Raw genomic sequence first — 11,901 nt, forward strand, 5'->3', positions numbered from 1 at the left:
CTCACCTGCTCATTTGCAGAAGCCATGAGGTGAGTGTCTTGAATGGTCCCCAGGCTTTCTCCACCTGCAAGATTGGGCAGCAGATAAGACTGCTTTCTTCGAGAACTAATCATTAGTATCGATGGCAGGGCTGACTTGCTCAGTATTGTGCCAACCACTTCACGTGCCTGACCTCTATAATGCTCACTGCAGCGCCGAGAGAGAGGGACCATTATGTAGATAAATAAACTGAGGTCCAGGGATGCTTAGATAACCTGCCCAAGGTCACACACAGCCAGGATGCAAACCTGGGTCATCTGACTCCTGAGCACGTTTCTCCTGTGTGCCGAAGGACTTGTCCAAAGACAACTTTTCAAGAAGGGGTTAACTCAGCAACCAGGTTCCGTTAACCCTGAGCATCTCAACCTTGGTTGTGCTGTACCATCAGGAGGTAAATAGAATAACCAGGCCCCATCTCAGACCAATGGAGTCAGAATCCTGGGGAGAGGTGGGGTCTAGGTATAAACGTCTTTTTGTTGTTGGTGTTGGTTTTGTTTTTTAACTTTTTTTTAAGTCTATTTATTTTGAGAGAGAGAGAGAAAGGTGGGGAGGGGCAGAGAGAGAGGGAGACAGAATCTCACGCAGGCTCCACACTGTCGGCATGGAGGGGGATGCAGGGCTCAAACTCAGGAACCGAGAGATCATGACCTGAGCCAAAGTCGAGAGTCAATGCTTAACCTACTGAGCCACCCAGATGCCTCTGGGCATGAACGTTTTCTAAAAGCATCTCAGGTGGTTCTAGGATGGCCAAGGTTGGTCAGGAAGGGCACTTCAAGCAAATGGGGGCAAAGGGCTGTCCATTCGGCCCTGCTCCGTCCCTGCCTCTCTGCGCCAGCCCCCTCCTCCCCCAGGACTGCTGAGCACAAGCCAGGAAGTCTGACTTTCGCCCTGACCTTGGCACAGCACTGCCTCTTGGGACTGCTCTGAGGGTCCCTCCCGCCTGCTCTATGATTGACACAATCTACCTGGAGCTGTCCTTAACTAGCACAACCGGTGGGCCCAAGAGGAAAAGGAGCAAAAAGGCTTTTTTTTTTTTTTTTTTTTTTTTTTTTTTAATTGGGTCAAGAGAAAACCAGAATTATAAAAAATGCAAGTCACGGTTAGAACGCCGGTCGTTTTTCAGGACGCTGCCTTACTCTGCACCTCCTACGTGGGAGAGCCGGTGCCCAGGTGAGGGGTGGGGGCCCAGTGTGCCATGCGCGAGCCAGCCACCATGCTGGCCGTGTCTGTGCCTGATCCTGGCCCGGCCCGGCCCGGCCTGGAAGACACCCCACGAAGGAGACACTGTTAGGAACCTATGACGAACGAAGAGGCCGAAGTTCACTGTGACCGCGTAGCACCGGAGGAGAAGGCAGCCCGGCACCATCTTTCCGGAGTCAGCCTAACTGGCTCCACTTGGTGGTGTCTCCTGGGGGGTGAGGGGACCGCCGGGTCCCCCCTGCTCCACTCGCCTCTTTTGTCTCCTCTCCATGTACTCCACAGGCTTATAACATGGGCTCAGGTGACCCCAGACCTACAGATCTGGGGCCTTCAGTCAACACTGGCCACCCACAGAGCCACTCCCCATCAAGGCCACCTTGACTGCGGGTTTGCTCTGTGTTCTTGAGAAATCAGGAGAGGACACTCAGCCTCCCGGGCCCTCGGGCAGTGGGTATGAAGTCCCAGGGCCTGGGAAGGATGGCGTGTGAATTCTCTGAGAGTCCTCCATGTGCCAGACACAGCTGGAGCTCAGACTGTTCCCGCCCCCCCCCCCCGCCCCCCAGATGACCCCTACGGAGAACTCCCTGTCCTGTCTGGCTCTCTGACCCCACTCTCCCACCAGCCTTCCCACGCCCCCCACATGCAGACAGGGTGGGAAAGGGAGGCCCGCTTCGGGGCTGGGGAGAAATACTTGCAGTGTCACGCACTGTGCCCGAGTCGTCATTGTCCTTCTTGCAGTAAAGAATATTCGCTCTTCCATTCAGCTCACATTCTTGAGCACCTCAGCTAAGTTAGGGGCCGGGCCTGCCAAGAGATACAGCCCAGAGCTGGGGGAACTCGCAGTTTTGTGGCGTAAACAGAGAGTTTAGCCCAAGTTGTCGAGCTGTGGGATGATTGCAGTCCCAGAAGCATATCCAAAATCCAGCGTTAGCCCAGAGGAAGGCGTGGGTAACTTTTGAGGGGAGAGGTGCCAAGTCAGGGGAGTCCAGAAAGATAGCTTTGAGCGACACATGACCTCTGAGCACACAGGCCAAGGTCTACCTCCTCCCTGGAGTCTGATCTGACCGTTTCGCCATCCCTGGTCTCCCCTTCCGGGAACCAAACAGCACGTCTTTATGTTTTCTTGCCTTTCACAGATAACCTCTTAATTCCACCTTGTTCACGATGGGTTTGTTTTGTTTTGTTTTCTTTTCTTTTGTTTTGTGTTTGTCCAGGGCCCCCTGTCTCAACTGGGTTTCAAGTTCCTTAGGGCATAGACCATTTCTGGTATTTTCTCTCCTCCAGAGGGTTAAGACAATGCTGAGCACCCTTGAATGCTTAAGAAACATTGATTGAGCAGGGCGCCTGGGTGGCTCCGTCCGTTAAGCGTCCGACTTCAGCTCAGGTCATGACCTCACGGTTTGTGGGGCTCAGGTCACGATCTTGCGGTTTGTGGGTTCGAGCCCCGCGTCGGGCTCTGTGCTGACAGCTCAGAGCCCGGAGCCTGCTTCGGATTCTGTGTCTCCCTCTCTCTCGGCCCCTCCCCCGCTCACACTCTGTCTCTCCCTCCTTCAAAAATAAATAAAGATTAAAAAAAGAAACATTGATTGAGCTGGTGACTGAATGGCTGTTGGAAAAGTTTCGGAATTTGATAGCCAGTTCCAGGCGAAGTGTGGGAACACAAATGGGGGCGCGATCGGCGAGAGGGACTGTGTTGTTGTGATGGGTACTTTCCATCAGAGAACCCGTGAAGCAGACCTTTACTCTGGATCAAGGGCAGGTGGGGAAGGTGGACAGCTTTTAAATTTCTCGTAAGCTGCCTTTCCATAACGTAATCTATGACCTAAGTGTAGTCAAACAGAGCTGTAAAATTAATTTCAAAGTCAAATATTGGGTCGAGGATTATGGGCTCTTTAGGGGTGATTAAAACTGCTGTTCTGCTTCATAATAAATAATAGAGGAGAGGAAGGAGTAAGACAGCATATTCTGTTCAAAGAGCAAAAAGGCCCAAAGAAGTGATATTTTCCCCACTACGGTTTCTAGTTTTAAGAGGAAAAAGAAAAGGCAAGTAAATAAGCTGATACTGAAATTACCTTTTAACATTAATTTTGATCATGGTAACAAATATATCTTATTTAAGCATAGAAAGGTATCACAGTAGTATTCTTTCTATAATAAAAAGCAGAGGCTCCCTTACCCTAAGCATGTTGCTTCCCTGAGTCCCAGTTTTCAGAGACAGGCATTTTGGACTCTCTCAGACATTTTCTGGTATTTTCCTCCGTAGTTTCAAGTAATATATTTCTTGACTTTTCCGCATTTTAGACCTATATTAACTTCCCACTATAGTAGAGGAGAATTTAATTTTTACATTTTATACACACTTGCACACATTCACAATCATTCTCCAATATAATGTTTCACCTCTTTTGGATTCTTTAATACTCAGAATTTATGTTGATATGCCCCAGTCAATATTGTTAACTGTTATTCACAGATAAGCCTCAGAGTCTGCTATAATTACATTTCCTTTCACGTACAGTGTTTTCTTGTTCCCCGGAGTTAATCACCCGGGTACATTTGCTCCGATTTTCAGGTGCCTCTCACCAAGTCCTCTGACTCCTTGTTAAACTCTTCCCAATGGAGGCAAGTACATTAAAAGGCTATCAGGTCATTTGTCCTTGTGGTGGCATGAACACAGGTATTCAGTGTCCTCCAACCTGTGGCCCCACCGTGAACTGAGAGCTCTCCAGACCTACTGAACCACGTTGCCCTGGACATGATTGCCTTGGATTAGATGTTACCCGGGTCGCTTTTTTTGGTTTACTTTCCCGTTTTGTTGAAGTACATCCTTGAAGTAGCTTCATGAGAAAGGGTCCATGGAAAATGAATTTGTTGAGATTTTGCCTATCTGAAAAAAAATGTCTTTGGCTTAGCCTCACATCCACACGGAAGTCATTTTCCTTCAGAATTTTAAAAGCATTGCTCCACAGACTTCTAGTTTCCAATGGGATTGGTGAGAAATCGGAATACCATTCTGATTCCTAATTTTTCATATTTTCTAGAAGTCTTTATGATCATCTCTTTATCCCTGATTTTGTCAAATTTCACCATAACTTATCTATTTTTTTTTAATTCAAATATTCTGGGCAGTCGGTCCACATTTTTTGGTGTCTTTTTAAATAATTTCCTCCTCTCCATTTTTTGCTCTGCTTTCTTTCTGGAATGCCAATAAATTTGGTGTTGGACTTCTTGCATTGCTTCTCTGGTTCTATCTTTCCTCTCCTATTCTTTTTGTCTTGTTCTATTTCCTGGGAGGCTCCTTCAACCTCACTGTTCAAGCCTTCTATTGAAATATTCATTTCTGTTATAAATGTCTTAATTTCTAGAAGCGTTTCCCTACTCTCTGAATGTTTCTTTTTTATCTGGTCCTCGATCCATGGATGCAACATCTTCTCATTGTTTGAGTTTATAAGCTTTAGTTTGAAGCTGTCTTCTGTTTTCTGCATTATTGCAGCTTTAGGACTTCCTGCATTTTTTCCCCTTTTATCTGTTTGCTTAATTAGATCTCTGGCATTTGGGTTAGAGGCTTTCCTCAAAAGTCAAAGCCGCTTGTCTTTCTCTTCATATTTAAGAATGGTGACATTTAAAGCTACTTGGGTGCTCTGGGTACATATTTATTATAATTCTTCCTTTTTTTAAGTTTGCTTATTTTTGAGAGAGAGAAGGGAGAGAGAGAGGGGGCGGGGGGGGGGGCAGAAGATTCAAAACTGTCTTCGCACTGACAGCTGCGAGCCTGATGTGGGGCTTGAACCCGTGAACTGGAAGATCATGCCCTGAGCTAAAGTCCGATGCTCAATCAACTGAGTCACCCAGGCGCCCCTTGGTTATAACTCTTAAGAGCTGGGGTTCTGGACTTATGTAAACCTGTGTTCAAATGTTCTTTCTTCTTTAGCTCTGTGACGTTGGGCAACTGCCCTACCATCTGTCCATTTCCTTCTATGTTAGAGATGGAAATCACGGTAATGCTCAGGCTAGTGCACCGTGAGGCATTCTCGGGGGTCGGCCTGCCCTTTCGGGACTCTAAAAGTGAGCGGGTCCCGCTTGCCTCCGCCTTGTCCCAGCCCTCCTGAGGATCCCACAACCTCATGTGGTAGCTTTGAGGATTCAGGCAGGATGTAATGCATCCCATCCTGGGAGGTTGGCCCAGAGCTGGCCTGCGGCAAATGCTCAGCAACTGTGAGCCGTTACTCCACATCAAGCGGTGTAAGATTTCTTGATATGAAACATTTATTTAATAGCCACTGAGCATTTGGTGCTATGGCTGTGAAGTCAGAAGATTACAAGAGAGAAGAAAAAAGGAGAGAGGATTGAGCGAAATGAGGTGAAGAAAGCATTATGATGAGAAAAGCAGAGAAAACCAAAGGAGAATCATCACAACCTAACCAAGAAGGGCTAACCTAGCGGACAGAAAACTGCGGAAAGCAAATTACACAGACGCTGAAGCTTCAGGGGGCAGGGTTTCTAGGAGAAGAGAAACACCTTCATCATAATGAGGAATGAGTTAATAAGAAAAATCTGGAATCCCCGTCCCTTCTGGAACACAGAAGTGATTGCTTCTTCAAGGCCTTCCTGAAGGAAGAGAAGCAGCCTCCGGCCCGGGAGAAGACGATCTTTTACGATTTGTGTCCCCTTGATTTGAATACATGCCACTCACTTCTGCCGCTTTTCTGCTTTAATTGATCGTCACGCTTCTGGGCCTCTCGGTGATCTGAGTCAGGGGCAGGGTGAGTGTATAGGTCTGACAGACAAATAAGCAAGCACTGCCGATTCCTTCCCTCCTTGAGACTGTGGGAAGTAAAATCTTTATGAAATAAAAACCCCTCTCTCCCCCTGCCCCATCCCTGGGCTCTCCCTCTCCCTCCCTCCCTCCCTCCCTCCCTCCCTTTCTCTCCCCAGACACCAGCATGCAGTAGAAACCTAGGGGAAACTTAGAAAAATATGAAAGAGCCCGTGGATGTTGTTTTCCCCTCCAGACCCTTTGCTCTCCCCCGTTTAAGAACTCTGTGCTACTTGGACTCCGTTTGAGCTACATGCCTAAGGTGATTATCCATAAACTTTTGTGGTTGTCCCAGCCTGATACTCCTCCTTGGGCCTAAATGCGGGGGGTGTGGCCTCCCTGGACACGGCTGTGGAACAGAAGCCATGGGCGCAGGAAAGCCGAGGCGTGGTGGAGAGAGGGAGAGACCAGCCACCTCCCAGGCCCGCCTCAGGAAGAACCTGGGAGAAGGGAGAAGGGATGGCCTCAGCACTTCCATCACCAAACACAAAGGAGACATTTGATCAAAAACCGTTTGACCTTTCTGGAATCCCGTTGTTTCTTTGTGCTTTGCTGGCATCTAGGGAAGTGACTGAAACACCAAATCTTTTTTTTTTTTTTTTTAAGTGTATTTATTTTTCAGAGAGAGCGAGAGAGAGAGGGAGGGAGCATGCCTGCACGTGTGGGGGAGGGGCAGAGAGAGAGGGAGAAAGAGAATCCCGAGCAGGCTCCGTGCTGTCTATGCAGAGCCCAACATGGGGCTTGATCCCATGAACCTTGGGATCACGACCTGAGCCGAAATCAAGAGTTGGGCGGGCACTCAACCGATGGAGCCACCCAGGCAATCCCCCGCCCCACCCCTGCCCGGCCACATCTACTTTAAAATAAATAGCCCTACTCTAGGGGGTGAGGGAGGGTTTGTCTGCCCCTCAAAACTTTCCTGAGGGGCTCAGGCATCCTGGGAGGAGCTACCACTGCTAAGCCTGTGTGCCAGGAGGCGAGTGGGCCCTGTGCCCCGAATGAGGGGGCCCTAATCCGATACGAATGATGTCCTTATAAGACAAGGAAGCGATGCCAACAATGGGAGCACGTAGAGGAAAGGCCATGTGAAGACTCAGGGAGAAGGCGGCCATCTACAAGCCAAGGAGAGACGCCTCGGGAGAAACCAACTCTGTCCACGCCTTCATCTCGGACTCGCGGCCTCCGGAGCTGTGGGAAAATCAATGGTGGTTCAGCCACCCAGTCTGTGGTATCCGGTCACGGCCGCCCCCGCACGCCAACACGGACGGGATGAGAGGAGTCTCCTTAAACGCTCTTCTCATTTCACGATTTCCCAAGTGAAGTCAGAAGCAACGTCATCAACTGAGACGGAGACGTGGGGGACTGGAGAGCGAGGGAACGCGTGGAGCTGGGGACGTGGCTGGGTTTTCAGAAAGCACGAAGGGCTCCCTCATATCTGAAGTAACACCAACCGGCCTGCTCCTCATCTTTTTGACTGTTCATGCTCAGTGTTGGGGGGAGGGGGCAGGGGTGGGGGTGGGGTGGGGGCCGGTGTGGCGTTGGCAGAAGGCTGAGCTCCACTGGGGCTGTTGGGTGAGTACCACAGTGCAAGAGAAGGGAGGGGGCTGATGTGCACGTGCGGAGTTATGACTGGCCATGGAGTTTAAGCTGGGTGAGGGGAACTCGAGAAGATGACGGAGGGGAGGGACACTTGGGATGTGGTGAGATCAGTGTCTTTATAGGCCCTGGTCTGGTTGTGAAGAGGTGGGAATTGGGGTTCTGGAAGAAACGAGGAGAGCTGGGCGATTGGCAGGTGGTTGAAGCGGTCACAGAGGCCTTGCAATTCTTTGTTGTTTGTTTTTTGTGTTTTTTTAACATTTCTTTTTGAGGCGGGGAGGGGCACAGAGAGAGGGAGACAGGGGATCCGAATCGGGCTCTGTGCTGAGAGCACAGAGCCCAACGTGGGGCTCGAACTCACGAGCCTGGAGATTACGACCTGAGATGAAGTCAGACGCTTCACCAGCTGAACCACCCGGGCGCCCCGAGGCTTTGCAATTCTTAATGACGGGAAGGTCCAGCAACTTATTGGTTGAGACCAATAAGTCTCGCAGATGACCCTGATGGGCGTAGCCCGGGGGTCAGAAAGCTCGCGGGTGACTGGCCAGAGTCACACAGCTGCCCCCAAAGCTGGCTGTGGCCCCGGGCATCCACACACTCACCGCTCATCCAGTCCTTCTCTGAGCCACTCCACCAGCACCTCCCGAGGGTCCAGGACGTGCCCCGCACAGTGCTGGACCCTCTGGAAGGTCGGAGACAGAGATGAAGACGGGGCCCAGAGGAGCGGGGAAGAGGCCGAGCCCTTGCCGCCCACCAGGGCACTGCCCCCGAGGGATGAGCTGCCTCCCCATCTGGGAAGGTGGGTGTTAAGGAGCTTCTCTCCCCGACCCCACACGCAAGCGCCTGCTCCCTCTGTCACTGCGTTCGGGCACCCTAGTAACCGAAGTCTGTTTAGGTTTTGCACTTGAAATGATACTTCCTGGCTTTCAGGAATATGCAGTTGATTTTCCCTTGCACCGTAGGCTTTTGATGACGTGAGTAGAGGGTGCCTGTCACTAAACATCCAACAAAAACCTCATCTGACTGAAACACGAAGAACCCGCCAGCACGCTGACATGTTACAACCTGAGTCAAAGCAGTTGAGGCATACCTACGCCCTTCCCCCGTCACCTTCCAGACCACCCTGCTGGGATTCTGAGAACCAAGTTCAGCTCCTGGTCCAGCTTCCAAATGTGGCCAGTACCCAGAAGAAGCAGTACCTTTGAGTAAGAAAAGCATAAGGCCATCTCCCTGTCCCAGAGCCACTTGACATGCTCTTTTCTGTGCATTTTCTGCCATCCAGAGACCTCAGCAGGGAGCCTTCCTGCCATCCTGCCCGATCCACTGTCAATCACAAACACACACACACACACACACACACACACACACACACACACACACACACCCCTTGCTTCTGCTACCTGGCTTCTTGACATTAGGTGCCTGGTCAACTTGGGGAAGGCCTCACACAGTCCCTGACTTCAGGACGGGGCCCAAGGTACAGTGCAGTGTGGCTCTGTGACTCAGAGGGTGGCAGGCCCTCCAGAGCCGAGGCCTCATCGTGTTAGACATTCTGTGTGTGGTAGTCAGGCTCTCGCTGGGGTGGGCTGCTGCATGAACAGTGATCAGCCACTTAGCAAAGGACTTTCCCAGTCCCAAAGCTTCAGAGGAAATGCCGCGGAACTCTAACCTTGGATTTAGCCCGCGTTATCTATGAGAACAAGGCTTGTCACCATGTTATTATGGGGAAAGTCCTCAGTAATGGCTATAGATTTGGCCGTAGAGTCATCTTACGCACAGCAGCCTCGACTGCAGCCAGATGCCTCCTGTGACCCAGCGACAGGCCTCCAGAGTTCCAGAGAGGCCCTGGTCACTTCCTGCCAGTTCAGGGCCCCGTGAGAATAGAAAGGTGAGGACAGAAGCGAGATAGTTTGATGGCAGGATTTTTAGGGTTTGATGATGGGGGGGGGCCATGGGGAGATAGAGTCAAAGTTGGTGACGATAGAGTAAGAGCCCCCCGAAGTTCCCAGGACAGGGCTGCAGTGCGGTGTGGTAAGACACAGGCTGGGAGAAAAGTCTTCTTACCACACAGGACCCGTCTCTAGGAACCGAGTCAAGCTTAGGTTGATGAAGGATTGCCTCCCCCTTCCACCTCCCACACTTGCTCTCGGGAAATGGCCCCACCACCCCTGCAGTCACTCACGCCAGAAGGCTGGGAGTTATTCTCAGCTCCTGCACCCTCCCCACCCCCACATCCCATCCACATCCTACCCTCTTCTCCATCGCCATTGGCCCCAAGCTCGTTCAGCTCCTTTATTCCAGCAATAACTTGCCGGTGGCTCCATTTTACCTCCCTCTGATCTGTCTGTCTTGTTCCCATCAGAGGGACTTCTACAATGCAAGTCATGCCCTGCCATTCCCGGGCTTACCTCTCCTGTGGCATGTCAATCAAGTGCGGTCTGCCACACCTCAGCACTCCCCTCTCCCCTCCCAGGAATGCTCTTGCCTCCTCTCGTCACCCAAAACAGCCAGCTGTCTGTTACAGACACTGGCAGTGTTCTTGGGTGGAGGTGTGGGGAGGGACCGAGCAGGACGTCTAAACTCGGGCCTCACTACTGGGGCTCCTGTACAATATCTCCGCTTAGGTGATTGCTGGCACGTCGGACTTAGCATGCCCCAAACCTCACCCTCAGTTCTATCCTGCACCCCACCCCAAGCCTGCCCTTCCTCTAGGTGAACGGCACCTCCACTAGGAGGTCACGCGAGAAACCTGGCTGGCTGTCCCTCGTGCTCATTTCTCTCTTCACACCCCAACATCCTGTCCGGCTTTCCTGCCGCACATTTGCCCACTTGTCCCCATCTCCACGCACTGCCCCCAGCATCCAGGCCAGGGCCTCCAGCCTGGGCACCCGGGTGGCTTCTGGACACTCCCCCCCCCCCCCACTTTCATCTTCCCCCACTCTGACATGGTGGCCAAGGTCTTTTGTTTCTTTACAGCTTTCATTACTCCTCTCCTGAAGGACCCAAACACACACACACACGTCTTTTTCTTAAATGATATATATACTCTACACACGGCTCTGGAATTTCCTCCTCCTCCTCCTCCTCCTCCTCCTCCTCCTCCTCCTCCTCCTCCTCTTCTTCTTCTTCTTCTTCTTCTTCTTGATTTATAGTTGGCATACAATGTTTCAGGTGGGTGAAACTTGCTTTTTAAAATGGACTATCTGTATATTTCAGAAATTGGCCCCCATCAGTACATAAAGAGGTCCCTGATCCCTACAGTTGTCCAGCATTATGCCGTGTGAATGACCACCGTTTGCTCAGCCAAGCCCTTATTTGTTGATATTGATGGGTTATCAGTCACTTACTGATATCTAGGGTCTTTTTTTAATCTTGTGTAGTCATACAATGCCAAAAATGAATAATCTAGTATATGATGATTTTCAAGCATTACATATACAGGATAAATGCATGGAAACAAAGTTGCTGAGTCAAAGTAGTGCATTTTTGATTTTGATAAATATTGCCAAGTTGCTCCTCTACAAACGTATAACTCCACCAGCAAGCTATGAGATTGTCTGTTTCCTCACACCTTTGCCAACCCCATGTGTTTTCAAACCTTAATCTTTGCCAATCTGAGAGAATGATTAAAAAACAAAGAAATCAAATCATCTCACTCTTTTTTTTATTTTTATTTTTTTTAACATTTATTTATCTTGAGAGAGAGAGAGAGACAGACAGAGTGCGAGCAGGGGAGGGGCAGAGAGAGAGGGAGACACAGAATCCAAAGCAGGCTCCAGGCTCTGAGCTGTCAGCACAGGGCCCGACGTGGGGCTCGAACTCATGACCCATGAGATCATGACCCGATTCGAAGTCAGATGCTTAACCAACTGAGCCACCCAGGACGCCCCTAGAATTTTTTTTAACGTTTATTGATTTTTGAGAGAGACAGAGACAGAATGCGAGTGGGCTAGGGGCAGAGAGAGAGGGAGGCACAGAATCCGAAGCAGGTTCCAGGCTCTGAGCTGTCAGCACAGAGCCCGACGCGGGGCTCAAACTCATGAACCATGAGATCATGACCTGAGCCGAAGTCGGACACCCAACAGACTGGGCCACCCAGGCACCCCTCTCACTCTCTTACTTAAAACTCTGTGGTGGCTTTGCACAGTGTCTGTGTGAAATCCCATCCCGGTCCTGGCCCACACCCTACTCTCCAGCCTCATCTCTTGCCTCTGCCGGAGGCATATCTTTGTTCCAGGGCACATCTGCTT

Source organism: Puma concolor, chromosome F2 (assembly GCF_028749965.1).
Source record: "Puma concolor isolate L17-30 chromosome F2, mPumCon1.1.hap2, whole genome shotgun sequence".
Lineage (NCBI taxonomy): Eukaryota > Metazoa > Chordata > Mammalia > Carnivora > Felidae > Puma > Puma concolor.